The sequence below is a fragment of the Hippopotamus amphibius genome, chromosome 5 (genome assembly GCF_030028045.1).
Source record: "Hippopotamus amphibius kiboko isolate mHipAmp2 chromosome 5, mHipAmp2.hap2, whole genome shotgun sequence".
NCBI lineage: Eukaryota > Metazoa > Chordata > Mammalia > Artiodactyla > Hippopotamidae > Hippopotamus > Hippopotamus amphibius.
The window spans coordinates 151,637,253-151,662,027 of NC_080190.1; the positions used below are offsets into that span (position 1 = coordinate 151,637,253).

General features: G+C 38.1%; 1 protein-coding gene across 8 annotated transcripts in view; it reads right to left on the reverse strand.

The window, feature by feature from the left end:
* TRPS1 (transcriptional repressor GATA binding 1) overlaps positions 1 to 24,391 on the reverse strand; it is a 250,933-nt gene extending 226,542 nt beyond the window's left edge. For 5 of the 8 annotated variants that reach the window (XR_009053706.1, XM_057734835.1, XM_057734834.1 and 2 more), the window contains exon 1: positions 23,431 to 23,943. The gene's annotated coding sequence lies outside the window, so the exon portion shown is untranslated. Of the gene's footprint in view, positions 1 to 21,880; positions 22,006 to 23,430; positions 23,944 to 24,252 lie in introns of those variants that run through there. The other 3 variants (XM_057734836.1, XM_057734831.1, XM_057734832.1) reach the window with 2 other exon arrangements.
* Between the last annotated feature and the right edge of the window lie 384 nt (positions 24,392 to 24,775).

Genomic DNA, 24,775 nt, shown 5'->3' on the forward strand with positions numbered 1-24,775 from the left:
CATTAATTTTAATCATTTCATTATTTTTAATCGACAAATTCTGCAGATAAATAATATCTTTATCCCAGACGTTAAAAGCTTACTTCTTGGAAGGAAAAAAAAGGGAGAACACACACACATTGCTTGAAAACTTAGGACATGTGGTTGCAAATAACGCCTCAGAATCACTGTACCATGGAATACAACCTACCGTGGCTATGAAATCATGTGACTATTTATTATTCTCCTGTGGAAAAACTGGGTGACCTCAGCAGTAACAAATCATTTTTATTCACAAAGTGTATATGATCATGTAGCACATATCCGATATATGGAAAAAAAATGATAAATTCTGAAATGTCCAGAGAGAATCACAAAATATTATCTGTGAGAAACGACTCCTCAGGAAAGGGTCTGATGCATTCTGACCAAGTTACCACAACCTATCGACAAATAAAACAGTGATTAACTCTGAAGGGGAATTCTGTAAGACTCATTTTGGAGAAGAGGAAGAAATGTCATAAAATGGATACGAAATGTATGCTATGAGAGGAAATCTCTGGGTTTCAAAAACTCATGCATTAAAGAAAAAAGTCACGTATGAAACTTAAGTATCTGTACAAATGTGATTTAAAATCAAAATGATAGCATAGGTCATTAAGAACCCAAAGAATAAAGCACAGATGGACAATGTGAAAAAATAACCCCAGAACATTTCTTTCAAGAACTTTTACAATTCAGAGTGGCCTCGAATACCAAAGTTCAGACAACAGAAATCCAAACATAAGAACTGATGAATTAAGGCATATATTTTTCCAAGGGAACCATATCAGCTAGTCTTTTGAAATAAACTGATGCCACTCTTACCTATAATATCTGACAGCTAGATCTCCACTCTGCATATACCCTAAATATAATTCTTTACATTAAAAGTTAAAATAAGGCCTCAGAAATACCATTTTTGAACAATCTCATGGGTACTCCCATAGTTAATGATATATGAAAATTATAAAGATTAGAAACAGAACAAAGATTACAATTATGATTATAATAAATATTTACACAGCCCTTTGGCATTCACCTAAACTGTTCTACATCTATGATTTAAATCGACTCTTCCCCTCACCCCACAACCTGAGCCCAAGTAATATTACTCACAGCCTATAGATGGGGAGGCTGTAAACTAGAGATGTTAGAGATTTACTCTAATTCTGATTTTATTCCAACAAAGTCACTCCACAGATAAGAAAACACAGCCGCAACCTATGGATCTTCCAAACACAGCTGGACAGAAACCTATTCCAGACAATCAGATGTCCCTGAAGACACTGAGGTGGCTGAAACGTCTTTAATTTGTAATCTACATAGCTGGTGAACAAGTAAGCTTGGAAATAGGCCAGAGTCCTCAGATAATAGAAAGGCGAAAAAACAAAAAACAACAAAAAACCACCAAAAATGTTAAAAAATATTGTGATGCACATTTATGACCACTGAAGTAATAAATACCTCTTTAACTCCACGAATGGTGGTTCCAACAATAAGAAAAATGTATGGTGGACTCAGTCTTTATTATCTGTACATGGGAATCAGTGCTTCTGGTGCTGTGACTTCAGTACTTTGTTCTCATAGGATAATTACTTAGTTAAGAACTTTGAGGACAGAACAGTACCTGCCAATAACTGGTTTAGTAGGTGTCCATATTTTTATCATAAGATTATCATTTTCTTTGCAACATATTACTTTTAAAAGATGTGTTGTATTCAATCACTTCACATATTTAAGGGCCAACTTTTTTTCAATCAAACATCTCTAGTTCCATACTCTTATGAAATCAATTTACGGTATCAACTTACATATTCTCCCTATGGAACTCAATACTAGACATTAATCTGTTACAAGTTAAAAAGAAGGATCTAAGTTTCCTTTTTTTTTTTTGAATTTTAAAATTAACCAAGGTATCAATATGTAAATCCTACATCTGCAAGTTAAAACGGCCCCCTCAGATTCAGCTATATATTAACTATAGTGAAACTATCGAGGCAAAAATGAAGCAAACATATAAATTACATGTATCAATAAAGGTCAATCCCTACTAAATATCTCTTGTAACAGGGAATTTAAGAGCAGGTTTACTAAAAGTACTGATGTTTCATGATACGGCCTTAATAATATGGCCTTCCAGAAAAGGAAATTAACAGAGAGGATATAAAAAGCATGGCTCTAAGAAGAATTAATTTAAAAATAAACTTGATAAAAAAAATAAAAAAATAAACTTGATAATGTGCAGAGGGATAAAACTTGATAGGGTCCATGTGGAGGAATTGTCTCCAAATCTGTAATTTAAGAAAAATATAAAGGCCTCAATTCCCAGAACACCAAAAATAAAATAGAAGCCTCTGGCACTCCAAAAAGGCTTCATGTGTTCATGAAGACTTACTAAATTATAACCTAAATTCATAGCTTTCTGATTGAGAACACAGGAGATCCAATCCTTCCATCTACCCTACACATACTTCAAAATATCAGAAACAGAGGTTTAAGCAGCATTTTGAAAACTCTGTATGAGAAAGTATGTAACTGATTGAAAGGCTCATAATAGTTTTTGTTTGTTGTTTGTTTTTTTAATTCATGAAAAACGAGAACTTCAATTATCTCCATTGGCGACTGTCTTTCCATGTCAGTTGCACAGGCACACTGATCACAAGTCAATCAGAAGATTTAAACAGGGCTGAGGGTTTGAAAAACCCATCTGGGGATGGGCAGGCAGGAGGAAGTGAAATGTGAGCGTCGTATCCAAAAGGGGCAGCAGAAGAAGAGGAAGCAAAGGAGACACCAAGACAGGAGAAGGAGTTCATGGAGGGAGGAAACCAAGTTGGGAAGTGGGGAGAAGGGCAGGGAGGCGGAAGATGCCCGAGAAGGAAGGGGAGGAAGGCCGGGCGGGCGGCGGGCGGGCTCACGCGGGTACCCGGGCGGGCAGGGTGCGCAGGGAGGGCGGCGGGGAGGCGGCGGGGAGGCGGCGCGACGCGGAGCTGCGCGCACCGGGCAGCGGGCGAGGAAGCCGGGCGGCGAGCGCGGCTGCTCCCGCAGGACTTCCTGCGACAACACGCCCACAGCCCGGTGGGGAGCACGCGTGGCTGCAGCGGCCCCGGGGCGCAGGCGACAGCGAGCGCCACCGACACACACAAAGCTCCGGTCGGTTGCTGCAGCTTCAAAGGCAGGGCCCCAGAGAGCAAGCAAGCTGCCTCCTTCCCAGACACCAGCAGCTCCCTCTGCCTCGAGCTTCTTGAGAAGCCCTTGCAAGAAAATGGAATCCTATTCCTGTTACTGATCTGCGTTTCTGATTTTTTTAGTTCTCCTTCAAAATAAAAAGGCAGTTTTACTTTTGGCTTTTAGTTCTGGGACCGTACTAACCACCAGAACACACTGGAGCTTTTAAAGCTCATTCATAAAATATAAATTACTTTTTTTATTAATCCAACAGAGACAAATCGGCTAATATTTAGATGACAAAAGGTTTTGTTTGTTTATTTGTATGTCTCACCCCAATCCAACCTTTGCTTTTTATGTGTGTGTAACAAACAGAAGCCGAGTCAGAAAGCCACCCTGTCAAGACCCCATTTGGAGCAGGGGCAGTTACCCAGGAGTGCAAATTATTTAAGAAACACAAAGCCCAGAGGATTACCAGGACAGCACCACAGCCCCACGTCATTCAACAACTTCCCCTTACAAGAGTTTGCTGATCACAGCCTTTTTGCTGTAATGGAGCCAAGAAGAGGCAGTCACTTAGACTAATATAGATTTTTTAACAGGAGATTACAGCTATCGCTATAGAAAGAATACAAGCTGAACATGAATTATGACGAAAACCAGACTTACAATGTCATATGTAAAGGCGATGGTTTTACCTCTCCAACAATGAACAAAGGTAGATGAGGACTTAAGAAGAAAGCCAAATGGAACAGAGCTACTATGACAGTCACCTAGGGTTTAAAAACCCCCGGAACATACAGCATCTCAAATCCCTGTTCACCCTAGGTGAGAAATAAAGTAGACCTGACCAAGCCTGAGCACTCCAGCCAGACCGCCCGGGTTCAAATTCTGATGCTGGGACTGCTCCCTGTTGTAGCCTAAGCAATTGATTAAACTTCCCTGAGAAATGGGGATGACAGCAGTTCCTGTCTCAAGTGGAGACAAGCCACTGAAGCAGAGTGCTTGACAACTGTGAACCATTATCATCATTTGCAGGTGGCCCCTAATGGAAAAGTAACCTCTTGGGATGCAGCCTTTCCCCTGCAAAAGCTAACTCACCTGTGGCTGGTGGTGGCTCTCATTTCTCTTTTAGTGATCAGTGATCGCCACGCATCCACCAAATCAGTTGTTCCTACAGGTCGCTCATTTTTATGCAAACTGTGGCCAGCCTCTGGGCAAAGTTTGCATGCCCTCTGCACCCTGATTTTCACAAGTGAAAACACTACAACCCATTTAATAATGTGCTCCTTCCCATCATTAAAGGGCAGCACACAACTTTAGCAGACAGGAAACTCACCCAGGGCACATGCTATCCAGCTGGCAAATAGAGGCATCTTCAACAAAGTCCACTCCTCCTACATACAGTCTGATAAGCTCCATTTTAATGGAGCCAAAACATACATTTCCTTCCTCTATTTCTGTATTTAGCAGACACGAGAGCTGGACAGGCATGTCAGGGATTATGAAACTGCAATAAAGAGACTTCTAAGCCACCAAGACTACCAGCAGGACTAAATTTCGCCTACTTACTTTCAACCAAAAGTATGCATCCCTTCGGTTGTGGAAAAGTACAGAAGATTTAAAAGCCCCTACTCATTAACTAGAATGTACTCTTCGAGGAAACGCTTTGTCACTTAAATAGTTCGTAAATTTCAGAGATTACTTTTAAAACTCCAACTATCTCCTTCAAAGATTTTAAAAGTTGCTGATAGACACAAGGTGACATCAGAAAACTATGTTTGAAAGATGCAATTAGCTAAGGTTTCTAGGAAGCTTTGGAATGTTCTGTTATTAAGGAAGAAATAGACAAATACCAGTCCTACAAGTAATGAGCTGTCTTAGAAGTAAAGAAATTCATTAAATAGATTCTCTCCTTGATTTCTCCTTGGCTCCGGGTCCATACAGATTTGGGAATACACAATAACAGCAAGAATTAATAATTTTCTAGAGCTGTTTAAGATAATATTTAAGTGTTTAACAGATTCACATATAAAATCAAAGGGACTTCCCAATTCTCAGATAAAAGAAAGGTTTTTGGTTTAAAAAAAAAAACTACAGAGAGAAGGCCAAAGATATGGTCTTAAAAAAAAAAAAAAAGCTTCAAAAATCGTTCCTTGGCTTTTAAGATGAAATTACAGTGATTCGTAAAAATCAAGCATTCAGAGACACTCTTGTTTCAACATGAGAAATGTCTCAACAGCTATTATTCACCTATCATTTCATTGGTCATCTCTCAAGGACACAAGAATATTAAAAAGAGCAAAGAGGGGTTCAATACCCTCTCATTGCCATAAACCTGAGCTTCCCAAAGCAGCATTACTTATGGTTCTACTCAGCTCCTGACAAACCCTATTCATCAACATCCTTGTTAGATCTTCTAAAGGTCTAAATCATCCTTGCTCCCTTAGCTTCTAAGCATCAGCCACTTACTATTAACTCTCACCATGCAGCCAATACATAAACCACAAATATCAGAACACAACATTTGGGCTGACCAACACATGGAAGTTAAAACTATACATTCCTGACTCACAACCATGGAGCCTAACATTGTTATCCCTCCTGTTTTAAGGGCACATCATTTATCAATTTGCATCTTTGATTACTCCATAGTACCTCAATTGCAATATCAATAAAGCACAAGGTGGTCTGGGTTTTCATTTTTCTTTAGTTCGCAAATGTATTCGGGCCTCCCTTTGCCTCAGTTTCACTGACCCCATCACACTTGGTTCAAGGACATTAATCAGTAAAAGATAGAATTTGAAAGCATGTTGCAAAATATAAGTTGTAACCAGCGGTATGACACTTTAGGGATAATACATTAGGGCAGACTTCAAAAAATGTCTATGAATTATGCAACATCAGATAATCCTTTTCCTCTCTGAAACCTGACAACCCAATTTCACAATTTTCTCAACACCTAAAAGTCTTATGCTCTTCTGGCCAAAGTGTTCTTCTTCTAAGTGCCAATTTAATGCAACACTTTTGAGAAAACACTGTATCCAAGGTATTGTAAAAAAAAGAACAGAAATTGTTGTATGCTTTTACTCTCCTCACACTTGCAATGCCAAGTGGATTCTAGTATGGGCTATACTAAAGCCATAAAGAAGTGAAAGCACAGGGCAAGGATGTTTAAATCTCAGTGAGAGGAAATGGAAAGGCTTCAGGAAGAAGAAATACAAAAGTCAACATCTGAGGAATTGGTAGAATTCCTATAGTTAAGACTGGATGAAAGAAAGGAATTTCAGAGGGAAGAATGTGAAGGAACGTAGGTTTGGCAATATTCTGGAACTCAATACTACTTTAAGGATAGAACATATGGTATTGTAAAGATGGAACTAGGAAATCGGGAGCAGAGTTTAGGGTCCTGCATACCAAGCTAATGATGATAAACAGGTTTATCAAACAAGGACCTAGGCATTTGAGGTCCACTAATATCCGAACTCAGAGTCAACTCGGTCTAGAGATGAAGCACTGGAATGATTTCATCCAGATCAAAAGGTGAAAGTATATATATGTATATATATATATATATATAAAATCCTCAAGGAAAATTGCAGAGATTAAGAGGAAAGTCAAGGACAGACTAGAACAAGTGTGGCAGGGATGCAGTGCCCCAGAAGCCAAGCCAAGAGAGATACTCAAGAGAATGGTTAGCAGCATCAAATTCATTTAAGAGGTGCAGTCAGATGGAAAGACCATAGGGCTTGGCTGCCACAAGGCTACTGGTGTCCTCAATACAGCAGTGTCCACAAACGGAGGAGTCTTGGCAGAGTTCACTTAGTTGAAAAATGGAGATGTACATGAAAAGAGCCCCAGATTCAGGCTTTCAATATTTTCCCCACTCTAAAGTTATTTTTATATATGAGTAGGTTTACCTTTTATCTGAAAAAGGAGACAGGATTCCATATCAGGCTTAGAAACATTCTAATTAATAAATCTCAAAAAGCAACATTTTGACTTTGTGCCATGCCAAATACAAGATGAAATCCATCTGGAAATAAATAAAAAGTAGCCTTTTGTTTCATTTTACCTTGTAGTTTTCTAAACTGTCAAGGAAACTAAATTCATTATTTGTCCACTGTTACCTAAAATCAATCCAGTTCTTAAACCATAACCTATCTCTCAACTTCAGTAACCACATATTAGCTACACAATTATGAGTGAACTTTTCCTAGATTCCAAGAACACTCCATAAACAACTGCAATTGGATTATAATCTAAACGAGCAGAAGATAAATGCCATTTACCTATCTTCTATAAAACATCCAGGATGGTTTTTGTTCACAAATATGTGCCGTGAGAACAAGTATGAAATGGTTTAAAGTTGTTTGAGAAGGCGTTTACCAAAAGTAAGGGAATATATTTCGGGAGAATAGTTTTAATTCAGGGTAATAAAATTAAATTAAATGTATACTGATGTATCAGGAAAGCAAATCCCTTAATAAGTGGAATGAAAAAATGAAATATAAAAACTCATCTTATTTAAACCTTATCTGGATTTGATCTGTTTTAAAAGCCAACAAAAAAGTACTTTCTGATAAACAAAGCTCAGAGTAAGAGCCACTTTAAATTTATTTTGATCTGCAATGCCAAGAGTACAGGATAAGGTTCCAATCTCCTAAAGTCAAAGGAGAAAAATAGATACCTGGAATATAGGGAATCAAGTAGAAAAATAAATTCCAAAATAACATTAAGAAAATCATGAAGAAAGACTAGGGCAAGACAGGCACTGATGGTGTTTCCTATGGTCCAATTAGGTATACACTGGATGCTAAATTGTTATTTACAGCCAGGGCAAAAAAAAAAAGAAAGAAAATGAAAAAAACCACTACATAGAGATAATAGTCAGAGGAAGAGAAGGGGGAAAAAATCCTAGATGTTTATATAATAATAACGGAAGTTTTCAGCCTTTGTATATAGTATGCTCACTACACCAAGAAAGAGATTTTACGTAGGAGGAGCAGCGTAACAGTTGAAATGATTCCTTTATCCATTTTAAGGACAGAACACATGGTACACTGTGTACCATGAAGAAGAATTGCTTTTTAATGTTAAAGTTCATTCCATCACTTTCTGACTTATTTCTAAATAACTGAATATGATAATTTTCCATAAGCAAACTATATCCTTTTAAAGGAAGAACTATCCACAGCCATTTACAAAGGGTTTTCACCTGAAAGAAACATTAAAGAAACAAAATAATTGTATTTAAAGAAAAAAAGAAAAAACAAAAACAAAAAAAAACAAGTCTGCCCTCTGGCTAAGAAACAAACAGAAGAAAACCCAGACAAACAAAAGCCAGACCAACAGGTATCTTCACCTTGCAACTGAACACACGGGTTCAAATACAGACCCTGGACCAAACCAGCCCATTTCAGGGGTGGACACACCTCCTCCTGCTTTCCAAAGCCACTTGTGAAGCTGTCTTTTGAAAGAGTTTGGGGGATGTCTTGGGTCCAATACCCTTCTGCATGGCATTCACCACAATTCTTTAAAACAGAAATGAAAAGGCTGGCGGGGGAGTATAAATCACAAATTTCACTGATGGGGGCCTTGCATTAACACTTTAAATTATATAATATAGCCATTAGGACTGAAAGATAAAAAGAAACAAGAAATTTACATAAAATACCTCAGATGTCTAAAAAGATAGAGACTTTTTTCCTGTTTTTCCAATGCAACAGATTAAATGATTAAAATTAGCTTAACTATAACCAATAAAGAAATGTTAACTGCATCCATATTGTACAGCAGGGTCACAGATAAAAATGAAATGTTAAAGAAACGTTAAAAAAATACAGATTAAATTTATGTTTTAAAATACTTATTTTCATTACACATAGGCTGAAATTTATCATTCAAAAGACAGGATAAGAAAAGCATTTAAAACAAATGAGGTTCCTTCATTATTCTTTTGTTAATTTGTTTTTATAAATGCTGAGGAGTCTATGTAAAATGCCACAAATGGTTTCTCAACCACGTTTTAATAACTAATTGCACATTTCAGGCCTAATCTCGCAGATGTTGTCTGTAATTTTCAACCTGCCAAGGGGCTTATGGGTGTTATGAGTAAAGAAAAGTCCAGTTTCTCAGTTTCATGGAAGATAAAAAAATCCTTAATTCAAATGGATTGCTTTTTTAAAAAAATTGGTCTCAAAATAGATAAATGTTGGTATTTTAAGTTAAAAGGAGAATAATAATACAAAGTTAAATTCTTATTAATGATCATTTTATAACCAACTCTTTAATACCAACTGGACTTTATATACGTTGAACTCAAAGAGGCATCTGTAGCTCAGGTATTTAAAAGAAATATTAAGCCTAGATTTTCTGCAGTAACGTTTTAACCTCCCAGGGTAACGTCTAGACTAAATATTTGACTCCTATATCTTCATAAGGTATTGACAGAGAAATAATATGGAATGTACCAACTGATTTATTATATGATCATCAATTCCCCAGTGCATACTAATAAGTAATGCTCTAATTCTATTCTCCCATCCATCTACAAAAGGATAAATAAAGAGGAATGGATAGCAAATATTAGGCAGATTTCCTCAACAAATGAGGATGGTGATCAGACACCAATTCCAGTTCTGTTCTTTATTTAACTAGCTGTGTGATCATGGAAAATTCACTTAACTTAATTGTCAGTTTTCTCCTTTGTAAAATAAGATGAGTCTGCTCGAATGGATAGAGCTCATGTCCCTTCTATCACTCAAAATAAAACAGGATCCTATGGTCACTCTGAAAAACACCTGAATTAAAGAAAAACAAAGAAACAAAATTTAAACTTGAGCAGCAGATACAAGACAGACCATTCAAGGAAAGTTCAGCCATTGAGGAAAGAAGTGTTTCATTGGCCAGGATCTACTCTTCCTCAATAAAAAAGTGTTAAAAGACTCTCAAGAGTAGATCCACATGTGCACATGTACTCGGGAAGCAGAACATTACACACTCGTGGGCACGATGAAATGTACCCACCTGCCAAGGAGATGGGGGCACAGAGCTAAGAAAATGCTCTCAGAGACTAAGCAGTTCACTCTACATCTAACCTCAGAAAGTAGATGAAATTTATTCTTCTCTTAGTTTCCTTTTGTACATGGTTTTATCGATATAAGCTAATAAACTAAAATGCACACCTATTGTCAGGCTCAGACAGTTTGCTCCAATTTTGTACAGTCATCTTTTGCCGAAATAAAATCGATCAACTATTTCTACAAAAGTGTCTATGCAAATAAGCTCCATTTTCTCCTAGATTAGGAAAAGAAGAAATATATGCTGAATTTTGTCCTTCTTGATCTGTAGCTAGAGGCTTTGAGTTAAATCTAAAAACACTGTCCAGGCTCTTCCATTATATTCCAAATAGGTAAATTTTTTTAAAGTATCTTTACAAAATAACACACTAAACATGATCTGAAATCATCAGATTAGCCTAATTCCACAACAGGGTTTGATTACACCGGACCAAAAGTTTTGGCAAAATGTTCACCTGACATCATGGTAACCAAACAAGGAGGCGGTTGGTTGAAATGTTCACATTTCTATCAGTGGAGACACCAAAATACTGTTGAACACACTGCACTGGGAATGGAAATAATCTACTTTCTCAGAGTCAATCCTACTTGCAGTGAATAGCTGGGTGATGTATTCAGGATACTAGTTTGCAATTTGGTATCTATTTCTTTAGGGCTTGATGCACTTGTTCCAAAAGAAAATATTTCAAAATAGTCTTTAAGATGAATGTGCAGAGCTGCTGCTTCTTTAGAGCAGCAGCCTTATTTGTTTTACACAAAACTATAATTTAAGGATGCCAATCATTTTAAGCAAAGCAGTTTGCAAAAATAAAAAATAAAATACAGGTAAAACCAGAGAAATTTTTCTTTATACTAAAACATTTTTACAGTAAAATATGTCAGGTTAAAGTCTCCACTGTATATGCAGTTTAATTTTAACCCTGTGCATTGAAAATATTTCATATTTTCTTACTAATTTTGGAAAATTCCATAGGACTATCTTATATCTTACACTGATTTCAAAGCTGGTTAAAATATTTTTTTCTTTTTCCATCAATCAAATTTTTAGATACAAATTGCCTAAGACGCAAATGAGAAACAACTAAATGTCATGTTATTTTATTCTGTTCATAATTTTTGCAATTAACCTCAAGGAATAAATATACGGTTTTCTAATACCACTCTTGTTTAAAGTAGAAATAAAAGTGTGCAAATGACATAAGAAACAATTTCTCTGCAGTGACTCCTTAGAAATGACCAAAATATCTTATCCTAGGAAAGTGTGGCAAGGAAGCTCAAATTGCTGATCTCTCAATTTCTGACACCTCAAAATGAGTTTCTGAAAAGATAACAAACACACACACATACACACACACAAGAATAAAAAAATGAATGCAAAATTAATGTGCATTTTATGGGAGATAATAAGGGTTCTATAATAAGAAAAGCCTAAAAAGATAAAGTATTTCCTCTCCTTTCTGAAAAGCTTAAAAAAGCAAAACTCAGTATTTCAAAAATCAGTGGACTTCAAGCAATCCAAGAGAATTTGGAAAACATTTCTCTAAAAACCAATCCAGAATGCAGGATGTCAATTTGGAAATAATGGAAGCATATTTCGCTTTAAACTCTGAAAACTTTTTAAAGACAAAAAATCAAGTTAACATCTCAGTGATTAACTCAGGGGCTGCATAGCCAAGAACAACTTTCAGCACTTAAAACATAAAACTGTCAGTTTCCTCTGCTTGGAGACAAAACATACAAAAAGCAAACATTCACTGCTATATTTTTCTAGACATGAAAGACAGAACTAACTTTTATAAAAGGTGATCACTGAGTATTTCCACCTATTTAATATTTATGTCAGAGCTCCTAAAGCTCAGTTACAAATTCCAAACCTCAGAACCATCCTTAGTCATGGCTACTACGTGTTCATTACTCCCCAAACCTTGATGGAAATGCAGTCATTTATTGAACTTCACTACAGCTCAAGGCACAAATATGTTAAACGGTCTGTGCTTGAATATAAGCTACCATAAATAAGTAAAACTCTTTACTAAAGATCTCCAAGGGCTGAAAGCATGATACTTGGCCTTCTATTTCTTGCAAATCTAAAGCTTATTGATGGTGCGCATAATTTAAGTACTCTCTTCCCTAAATCAAGATACGTTCATTTCAAGCATCATCCATGATCAAACAATCAAATTTACACTTATAAACTTGGAATACAGAGTTTGGTGGAAGCACTGAGTAACTAAAATTGCCTTAATTTTTTTGCCAGAAATATGTCACAGTTGGTGCTTACAATGGTTGCAGAATTATACCACAACTTTATTTAATTTCATTGGATGCATTTCCTCATAGAAATGGAATGGCAAAGGCCTGCTCAAGAGCAAACAATAAAATCAAATTATTATTTTACAGTATATAAGTTCTTCTCTTCTTATGCCGCTCCACCTCCCCCCCAAAAAATATAAACTTTATAAAGAAATGGAAGTAAAAATCCTAGAGCTGGCACATTTTTCCACTGAAAGGAGAAATCCTTATTCCTCCAAAACCTGAAATATTAGATCCCAAAGAGGAAAAAAAAAATGGCAATAAAGCATGGCAGAATAATCCTGAGGAAGCATGCTTGCTCTCAGCATAATTTTCTTTAGCATCCTGAGACGAACAACATCTCGCTGCCCATGATCTCTGCTTACTCCTCTGAAAACCATCCAAGGATTTTCAAAAAGGAAAAATTCTAGTCGTGCTTTCAAATGCCAAATTAACTTACAGGGCTTCCACTCCTGAAGGGAAACAGCACAGTAGCGCACCAGAAGCTAGAGGATGCTTTCTGTCACAGAAAGCCAGAACTGATGCAGTGGACCCTTGTGGGGTTTATCTAAAATTCCCAAGTACCACAGGCAAAGACGTCAGAGTCTTCCATGTCAAAAATATATAAATAAGTAAAGCCATACACAACAACAGTTCCTTATGTCATATTGGACTGTGCAGTATCCAAGTCCCCCTTCTGTTCAGATACCTATACATGAATCTTTTTAAATAGGAACCGAAAATGGCAAAAAAGGAGGGAAACTCTGCTTGCACTAATGTCCACCCCCTGTTTCCCATTTCTAATCATCATTGGTCTCACTTTTTAATTTTTATTATTGCCACTAGAATTATTCAGGGACTGAGACAGGCATGTATATACATAATTAAGCGTTAACAGTGATACACTGAACTATTCTGAGAGTAAAAAGTAGAAGACAGGTGTGTACAGAGTGTACGCAAATACGTGGAACGCCAAAGAGTTAAATGTTTGACCAAGTGAACATGCAAGATCACGCACAAACATTTACACATAAAGTGTGTACTTTATGATTTTGACTGTTGGCCTGAAATCTTGAGTGACAGCTTTCTTATTTAAAGCTTATCAAAGTACAGAGAAAAAGTAAAATGTAAATAATGAGGGCACTCTTTCAGCAACATAAATTGTCTTAAGAACGAGACATTTAAAAGTAGAATAAACAGTGATGGGACAGAGTAAAACAAGCAGTTTATCGTAATTGAGGTTTAGATGACAGTGAGTATCTTAAAGTAATTTACTACATCTTACATCCAATGAATGTAACACAAATTCGTTCTAAATGCAAAAGAGAAACATCTCCTTCCTATCTGCTTATAAATTACAGAAAATGAGGTTTCATATTATTCATTTCTTAAACGTGTAATTGCTTACACTGGCCACTTGTACCTAAAGTTAGCTCCTAAAACGTACCTAAGTTTGCAAACCTGAGGAGTAAAATTTGCAATAATCTTTAAAAAATATACTTCGAAAAATAAAGACAGTATTAAACATAATCATTTGTGTTTTTTCACTTTATAATTTAATCAATCTATTAACATAAAATTTTAGCAGCCAAATACAGAAAAATACATGATTTTAAACAATTTCAAAGATATATCTATAAATAACTGGTAAAGAGCTATTCATTATTCAACAATCACACACTAATATGTATTGAGAAAATTTAATAACATGGGCCTTGATTAAAAGTTTTACATATATATGTGTGTGTGTATATATATATATATAGATATATATAGATATATATGAGACCAGTCTTAACTTCCATCAGTTGAATGGTAATTTAAAAATTAAAGCAAGCTAGATTCTCATCTCAAAAATATTTAATGGTATCAAAAAGTAAAGCAGAAACAAATGCCAAAATCTCTTTTAGGAACTTTCGTGTGTTTGGAACTACTTAATAGTATTGAGAGAAAAAACAGGATGATATATTTATTTCTACATCATTCAAAGCTAAAGATGTGTGGATACAGACATCACAAAGAAGTCACAAGTAGAAGTTGGTTTTAATTTGTTTTGCCACTCTTGCTCTCATTTCAGAACCACCCTCAGATAGGTGTTAGGATGTGTTAAGTAATTAAAATGGATATTACAAAGACTAAATTATTTCAAAAAAATATGTACTATGTTAAAATTCCATTCGATGCCTGTAATGTGAAAACATTCTGTATGAGTGAGAATATAGATATGTGCATGTACATGTACCCTGGAAGTTAATATGAAGTCACAAACTCATATGCTGCACTTGTGCATAGCTTAGAGAAAAAAATGAAGCTAAAATAGATTAGTAATGCTTGATCCCTTTACACATGAAGTGTATCATGTAATAGAGAAATTAGATGCCACAAACTAACTTCTGCCGTATATATTTACACTATTTATAGCTGTATCTGATCTCAGATATAATACATGCTTCTATAAGGAGAAAGAGAAATAGTGATTCACAAGGATTCACGGAAAGCCATATTGTAGCATCTAATCAAGAAACACATGTTATAGTAAAAACGTTTGTTGATCTGTAAGCTTCATAAATTCTGCCCAAATTCTACAAGTGAAAAAAAAAAATTCTGAGGCAAAAATCTTAAAATTTTTCATCTCTTTTCTCTACAACTATAATGCATTTAAGGTCTAAATAGCAGTTGTGGTGTACCTATCATTCTATACTGGGTTCATTCTTGGTTACTGTAATACTCAACAATGTAATATGAATGCTTTTTTAAAGCTTGGGACATATACATTAGGTAATATGAATACGTTTATTATTCTTTATAATACTATACTACTATCATGGATACAAACGATTTACAGATTAAGCAATTATAAATGCAAATAAGAAAACCATGCTCCCATCAAATAAAGGAAAAAAGAATCAGAAAATAAACTATGGTCACTTGTATATTTCCCTCTGACACTAACTGTTAGAGAAAGCTTAAATAGCTGACAGTGAGTCATTTGTTTATTCGTGTTAAATAAATTGAATACATAAGTTAACTTCCAACTTACTTAAAAGTATTTAGAACGTTTTCCAGAACCTATTTTGACTGTGTCAATCACCTGGATACCAAAGTTGTTGTATTGTGTTGCTTGATGAAACAGGACATACAGCAACCCTCAAAACCAGTATTACAAGCCTGGAAAATAGCATCACATTTGGGTGACGCACAGAATCCATCACCCTAGGGATAAACGCATTGGTTCATAGTACAAAGTCTTTACATGTTGCATATTATTTCTACGTAACGTTTTAAGATGATAGAATTGTTAACTATAAAGTGCTATTCCATAAAAAGATATATTCAAGATATATTCAGAAAAAGCACTGTCACTTAACTGCTCCTCTCAACAGAAATTTGGGACTTTAAAAAAATTATCTGCAGAAGCATTTCTTAAAATACACCAAAAGGTGGCATTTTGATGTATAGTTTTTTTTATCATTTCTTACATTTCTTAGTAAATTCAGTGTAGGTATAAGTATTATGATCATGATGGCTTCATTATGTTTAAACTCCAAACTCATTTCAAACTTCGAGACTTTATAAAGTAGGTCATGTAGCTCCTTAAAAGATTCATGTTTTAAAGCGTAGAGTTAATCATTTAGCAAAGTGGATTCCACCATCAAGGTGTATCTACATATTGTCCATCCACAAATACTACATACATAAAACACACCTGCAACAAAATAGCATGCACACTTATCAGCAGTAATTTAAACATACCGTGGATACTTCAAGCATTTGTAAGCATTCACAGTGCTAGATTTCCTCTCATACTACAGACATCCTACTGCTAATTACCAAAATATTACACAAATCAAAATATGTTACCTTTGTTCAAACAATACTGCAGTTCATTATTTAACAGAAAGTGTCATCCTTAATCGCTCAGGAACCAAGATAGTGGTGGATTCTTGGAGCAGAAGTGGCGCGGAATGGTTGGAGGCAAAACCCAAACATATTGTTTAAGTAAACCTTAAGGGGAGGGGATCATATGTGCAAATGATGGATTTTTTTTTTGTATCATCTTCCACAAAGCCTCTCCAACCCCTCCCCACCACTGAACAGTAAACAAACTACTGATATTAAAGGATTGCAACTCTAAACACTTCCCTCTGCCTTTTTCCCCCCTTCTTGCCAAACTTTATTACCGTTCCCTCAGTTTTGCAGTAATAAACCAACATTCATTCAATAAAAACGTAATGACAGAGACCCATCACTTGAAATTTAGGTTTGAAAACTGTAAAAAGTAAAATAAATCGACTTACTCTCAGATACTCTCCCCATGCCGATGCGAACAAGTTATACCTTAAGTTCCTACAGTTTTTCCTGACACATCCTTATGTAAAGGAGTGGTTAGCAGAGAAAGAATGCCTCTGATTTAAACTGAAGCCTGTAGTTCTCACAAGAAAAACTGAGAAAAACGCAAGGTAAATCAAAACCATCAAATTTCCACGCAGGGGACTCTTCAACTGCCCTGAGTATGGAATGCTTTTTATGATAATGACAAATGCCTTAAAAGACATTTCAAGGTATCTGTGTGATACCTAATTTTCAGTATGTATCATTTCTAAAACACACTCTGTGTAAAAGGGAAAAAAGAAAAAAGAAAACCCTCAGAACAAATTTGGGGTTAAAAGCCAAGTCCAAGACAAGTAACCATAAGATTTCAACCTTACGAACAATTCCTACCAGAAATGTCAATAGTCAGTTCTGGCCCACCAAACGGGGCATAGGGCCCCATTTCTGGGTGGAGTGTCTTTCTCCAAGGAAGGAAAAACTGCCACAAATCTATTTGCCCTCTAAAAAGATTTTCCCACTTGCCAGCTTCTAAAGTTGCCCTGATGTTAACCAACATCACCAAGATATCTCTTAACTGGAGAAAGTTCTGTTTGCCTATACAAGACCAGGAAGAGAGAAAATGACTGTTTAAAAAAAAAAGGGAAACTAAAAACATTCTGTGATAATAGGGTTAAAAATTGTCATCTAAAATTGTGAGAAAGAAACAGCCACTCATAGAAACAAACTGACCCTTAGAATTAACGCTTTCAACCTAAAAATATATTTTTGTAAAGTTTCATCTATTTTCCTTCCTTTTGCACATAAAAATGATTAATGTCACAATTAAACTTCCACATTTCAGACTCTTGCTAACAGGTGTAGCATTCTTTATATAAACATATTCATTGACCTGTCGCCATTGATAATCTTAATTAATTCATCTCAAATGAAACAAAAACAAAATGTTTTCCCAAATAAAAAAGAAATAACGCAACACAAATACCCACTCTCCCCAAAACCCCAAAACTGTTTAAGTTACTGTAACCTGAAATGCACCAGCCATCACAGAGAGCAATTGGAGAAATCCAGCAGGGCTCAGCAGGAAAGATTTTTAATAACAGATTGAAAAACAGAATAAAAATAACTGCATCAACAGAGGCTTTCTTCCTCAGGCCACAAGCCCGTTCTTACTTGAACTTTTTTTTTTTTTTTAAATGGCATTTTGGCCACTAAAACCAATCCAGAACATTATTAAAAGTTAAAAGCTACCAATTACTTCTGTCTGTTCTTTTAAAGCAAAGTTTGGCATTACGTCAGTTGGTTTAAAGAAAACAAGAAAGAGAGAGAGAAAGAGTAGGAGAGAAAGTTTCCTGCTTGTATAAACTAAACCACCAGGGAAGGTGTCTAGCCACTTGTAAAGTATTTACTACAGGTTTTTAAAGAGCTAGAAACATTTTAAAAATTAAAAGTTTTCTTCCTTATTTTTAATGAAACATACTTAGGAATGAAAGACGTATCCTTCATGTCTGTCTTTGGGGTATTTTGACGTTATTTGTACTTCAATCATAGCTTTGAGCCAGAAAATGATTTCCACTGATGCTTCAAATGTGAAGTACATAGATAATTTCATCTTCCCTTTTGCTACTTGGATTTGTGCTCTTAGGAAAAAAATAAAAGTTTAACGACAAAAAGTGGACACTGCTACTATAACAGCTACTACAGCTGCAGCGACCAGCCAGGCTTCTTCATCTAACTAACTCAACAATTCAGATCATTTTCATCCAAAGATCCTTCCGCAAATTCAGCAAAGGGATTTCCGTAAGCCCAAAGCCCTCTTTCTAACCTAAACCAAGTTCTACATTATTATACCCATCAGAGAACCAAATCAAAGGCCAACAGATTCAGTTCCCAGGGATCAGAGAACCACTGAGTGACAGGACAAGTCTACAGGTGACCATAATAGCAACGTTAAAGACATTATTTATAAAGGTCATATATAATTAACAGAATATCCTTTACAAATAAACAAATGGCTTAAGACCCACTTACACCCAAGGATAAAATTTTAAAAGTGGTTATTCCCTCCGCAAAACTGTTTGCTACTGAACAGTGTATAAAACACTACTTGGTATTTTAATATATTTACTTTTAATCTACTGGTTAAAGCTCTTCGGAGATAAACTATTTTAACAATTATAAAAAAAAAAACTCTTCTCGGTTTTTTTCAACGTAAAGAATTGCAAAGTGTGTTAATACTCTCTATCCACAATGATTACAAGTGCCCAGAGAGAATCAGACTGAAGTTCTAAGTTGATAAAAGCTCGAAGAGTTTCTTCATATTTTATCTAAGGGGGACCCTACAATTCCATAAATCATATCTAGAACAGTAACAAAGAATTCACTTCTTTCTGTATGGTGGTATCAAAAGATGAATGTAGTTATCACATGGACCATCAAAGTAAATCCAAGTCTAGACATGCTGTCATTCATTTCCCCAAATTTCAATCAGCAATAAATAAGGAAGCTAAATGAGTAAACAAGACTCAGAATTAGTTATCAAGGCTATTAGTACTTATACCCAGCAAAAAAGGGGAAGAGAAAGAAACCTCTGTTACCTGAAAGCTTGACCAAGGATGAACAACAGAAAGCAAGTCCATAAAACTTGCCTGTTTTTATCGAATTGATTGTAACTTGTGAGCTGCAATATTTGGGACAGAACTGTCTGAGTTTATAGTTTTCTAAGCCTGCCAAAAACAGATGCAGACTACCACACTAGCTGTCCTGCGGAAACTAAATTAAGCAAAGGCAAATACCAAGTGGAAAGTTGTCAGCCTGCTGAATGAATGGCTGCATTTTACACACCAGAGAATATCTTAATAAGAATATGTTTTAATGTGCACCAGTCATTTTATTTTAAGTGCATCACTTATTACAAAAATAATTTTCCCTCTAAATCAATTATAAACACCTGCCCCTAAAGTTTCTTAAAGTCTGTTTTGTTTTACACACAATAGCTTAGTGTTGTTACATTATTGTTTGCTATCAAAGGGGGTATTGAAGGAAAAAAAATTTTTACATACGTGTATTTTAAAAAAATGTAAAGGCTGGTTATAAATATCTGTGCTCATTTCAAATTCAAAATAAAGTTCTAGCTCAACAACAATTTGCTGCAAGCCCTTTGAAAACTTTCAGTAATGTTTATTTACTCCAACAAAGAAGGTAAGACCAGAGTTTATTAAAGCTTACCACCCTATGGTATTTAATACAAATGGGCAGGTCATTAATTGCAAATTGTGGTCGGTATTTCTTCCCTCTCTCTCCCTCGATCTCTCTCTTCTCTCTCTTCACAACACACACGCACACACATTACATATAACAACAACAATAATAACAGAAACATCACTAAAATACTAGAATCTTAAAAGGCAGCTTTTCCATAGATGCATTCATTTCCCTGCTTTGAAGATTTTCCCTATGAATGAAGATTTCCTTGTGTGTATTAGCAAGACTTGCCCTGTGGAAATCAGAGTAAACTCAAGAGTGGTACGTGATTTAAAAGAAAAGTAAAAATAATACTGAAAATATGGCAGGGCCATGTGTAACTCACTTATGACTAGCACACTAATACGGATTCTAACCTATTTTTAAGCAAGATTGTAGAAGATTTTATAAAATCCTTTAAAGTTCTACTTTTCAAAATGCTGAGCTCTAAAATCAAGTCAGATTTTCCAGCTACTATGACACTTATCTTCTTCTTTTAATGTTACCTTTAAGAGACAAAGGACAAAATCTAAAAAGCAGAAAAGACCCTTACAGCGACTAAAATTCAAAAGAGTGAATTCAAAAGAGTGACTAACTTTTTTGCAAGGAACTTGCTATGTTCCACCATTTGGAGAGTGTCCGACTTCGTTACTACGTGTGGAAAAGTATGCTACACACACATCTCCTAACATGTAACAGATATATCAGAAAGCCATAAACATCAGCTCGCCGATGGTAGATAATACTTTGCCAACAGAGTATTAATAAAGCTTGGGAATGCCTCACATTTAGAGAAATCAAGTCATAATGTTGGCACTAAAACTCTATTTCCCCTTCAGGAGTTTTATTTTCACATTACTAATATCCAGAAATAATCGTCAAACTTTAGCACGTTGGTGGCCCTGTATATTTAACTGAATCTAGAGATGTTTCCATCCAAGGGTATAGCTTTAAAAGGAAGTTATGAAATCTGAAGACAGAGAAGCTTTAAGAACGATATGTTTGACTTGTTAAGATTAAGCACGTCATTAATAAACTTTCACTTAAAGGTAAAAAAAAAAAATCCTCAAAATGTTGGTATCGTTTCCAGACTGTCCTGTCAGCATCACAACTTACAGGAAACGCTTCATCTTCCCATACAAACCCTGTATTTATTCACAACCCTGGCATACTTGGGGAAAGAGAAAAAGCCCACACCGTTTGAGAGCTAGTTTGCTTTCATACATTAACTGGTGGAATATCTGAGAAAGCGGTCTAAGCAAATGAGTAGCAGCATGTAAGAAACTTCACAACAGTGAGTTCAGAAACTTTCATTCTCATTTTGTCCACGTCAAGAACTGGCCGCCCGCATGACTTTCCCTTGCTGCCCCTTGCACTTTTCACTCTGGCAGACTTTTCTAAATGATCACCTTTTCCTAAAACCAGCAGGAAAAGTAACACGATGCCAGCAAGATCCATAGGTTTTAACTTAAGAGCTGGAGGACTCAAAAAGTGGTTGGAAGCTTCCTTTTTTGTTTTTGTCTTTGAACAATCAAATTGTCAGCCAACAATCAGGCCTAGAGTAAGCATTTCTTGGTGATTTTGTCTCAGGCCCTATCTGTATTTTCCCTTTGTACTTACTGTGCTCTCAGACCCTTTCCTGTTCACCTGGTGCATTTACAAAAGTTCAATGAATCTACAAAAGTTCAATGAATAGGCCTAACTGGCCTGCGATTTAACTTCTCCGCTAAGCTTCTCATTTCACTTACCTCACTTAAAACTCTAGCTGTGATTTTCCAAAATAGGGTAAGGATGAATATGCTACAATAATTCTGATTCATCATTAAGATCCATCGCTCTTACTCAAAAACTTTCATAGGATCAATTCTGAGGCCTAAAAAGATATGAGGAAGTAAAGCAAGACCTAAAATTTAATACATCCAAGATTCCCTCTGAAACCCACCAGTCCCTCTTGCCCTCTAACTTAAATTGTTTTAGAGTCTTCGGGCCATAAAACAGTTACTGACTTCCCTTGGGGAAAAGGGGAAACACCACCATCTCACACAGGTACTAACAAAAAAGCTTTACCAGCCGCAAAAACAGCTTTGCACTTCAAACGGCTCTCACCTCCGCCTCACCCTCAAATTATTCATGGGGTCCTATAATCCCGTAGTTATTTGAAGGGACAGCGGTGTTTGCCTCGGCCTTTCAAAGATGCGTTTCTCTAGAACCCAAACAGGAACTAGACAGAAGGCGAAGCGCCCGCCTGGATGTCCCACCGCTGTCAGGCATTTAATCACCGGCCAGTGTCCGCTGACCCGCGACCCAGGGCGCATCATCCGCACCGCAGAGGAAGTCTGCCCCTTCCTCAGCCCCTACGGAAGCGCCCTGGCTGCGAGGCCTGCCACATGGCACGGACAGGGCACAGACCCCTCGGCCAAGCTGCCCTGCGCGGCGCAGAGGCGGGTGCATCGGGGGGATGCGACACCCTCCATCTCCAGCCCAGCTGGGCCTTTAAGGGGAAAAAGTTTGAAGCCTGGCTTTGCAAACTCTTCAAAGCCAACGCCAGTCCTGGACTGTTTTCCCACTTTGGGGACCACACGAAGGCCCCTCTCTGAGACCCTCCCGATCCACCCGAGTTCGCTCAACTTACTACTCTGCATGCTGGTGCCTAGTCTGCTCCCCGCTTGTCAGGAGCCCCAGAAAACTCGCGGCGGCGGCGGCGGCGGCGGCCCCTCGGGTCCAACCACCCCCAGCTCCTCCGCTGCGCCCGGTAGGAGAGAATTAAAATCAGCCAGAAAGAGACAGCGAGGGGGAGTGGGGCTGCGAGGGGGAGGGGGCACCGGCCTGAAACTTCTTTTTTTGGCAAATGGGGATTTGTTTTTCCTCCTCCCCGGCGGCTGAACTTGACCCTCCTGACTCCAAGGGCTACTGCAGTTTGAAGTCGCTCGTTTCTAAGACTCAGACGCCTCAGACCCACCAAAAGGGGGGGGGGGGGGGGGGAGAGCAGAAGGGAAGAAAGAAAGAAAGAAATCACACGCGCAAAAAAGGAAGAAAGAAAATGCATGTGAAACCCGAGAAGCCTGCGCTTGGCTTTCTGCACACTCTCCCTCAGCTTTTTTTTTTTTTTTTTTTTCCCCCAAAGAAAGTCACTTTTAATTCCCAGGGCTCCCCGCTCGCGATCGCCCACATTTTGCGCACACACGCGCGGGCGCAGTGCTCACGTCGCGGCTCCCCGGGCCCGGCAGAGGGGCTCCCGCGCCCCCCGAACCCCCCGCGGCCCCCGGCCCCGCGGCCCGCCCGGGCCTCCCCTCCTTACCTGTTGATTAATCGTCAAGAACACCCTCGGCAGCCCGAAAGATGGTGGCGCGGCGGCCAGAGCCATGAACCGTCTTCTGTTGTTTGCAGAGTTGATCTTGGATTATTGGGGGGGGGGAGAAAAAGGTCTTTCCTGCCTCCCCCCCTTTCCCTTCCCTCCCCCCCCCTTATAAAAAAAAAAGAGAGAGAGAGCGCGCGAGAGAAAGAGAAAGGAAATAGAGCAAGGATGTGCCCGGTGCCGGGTGGGAGAGGGGAGGGGGGGTTGTTGTTTTTTGTTTAAAAAAAAAAAAATAGGAAGGCGAGAGAGCGATCGAGAGGACGCGGGGTCTGGAGAAAGGAGCAGCACCAAAAAAAGAGGACGCTTGAGATTGCAGTGAGATCGGGTCTTTATCAGAAATGTTATCGCTTGTCAGGACCTCAGTCTCCGCGCATTACGTCAGTTTCAAGACACCAACACTATTAATATCAAAGGAGCCTTCGCGGAGGAAAGCGCCACCCCAGACCGAGCTCCCTTAAAGAGACAGCGCGCGTCCCCGCGCCGCCGCCGCCGCCGCCGCCGCCGCCCCGCCCGGCTCCGAGCACCCGCCGCCGCCGCAGCCGCCGCCCGCCCGGACCGGCCCCGGCTGCGGCCCGCCGGCTGCGCGAGAACTTCGCCGGAGTCGGAGCGCCGCGAATGAGAGCTGCGCGGTGCAGGGACCCGGCTACCTTCCCGCCCCGCCTCTCCCCCCTCCTCCTCCCCCACCCCCATGTGGGAACGTGCGGGCTGGAAAAGGAGGAAAAATCCGCAAGCTTTAGGAATTATGTGATAAAGACAAGGACCTACCTTGGGGAGTGGCGGGGGGAGGGGGGGCAGGTGGGGGCCGGTGCGCAGCGGCCCTACGGATGCTCCCCAAACGCTCGGAGATGCTCTCTTGAACAATCAAAAGAACTCTGAAAGTGTTTACCTTTTCGGTTGCTACTTTCCCTTCTCGCTCCCAATTAAACGACGCAGGATTGTCTGTGTGTGCCTGTGTGTGTGTGTGTGTGTGTGTGTGTGTGCGCGCCTGTGTGTGTGTCCCCTCCCCCTCCCTTTTTCTAGGACGTGAAAGTCTTAGGACACCTAGTTGGCGGTCAGGGTTTCCCTTCCATTTGATGGCAAGAGGGCTTGAGGGGAGCAACTTGAACTCTATCCGGAGTTGGAGAAGTGCGAACTGAGGTTGCTATGGTTTTCTGAGCTGGGGAGAAGCTTCCAAGCTCAATGGGTGCTTAAAGAAGGTACTACAAAATAGATAAAATGGGAACATTATTCAAATGCGGCAAGATTAATACCTGCTGCTCTTTGGGGTTTTAGTAGCAGATAAGGAATT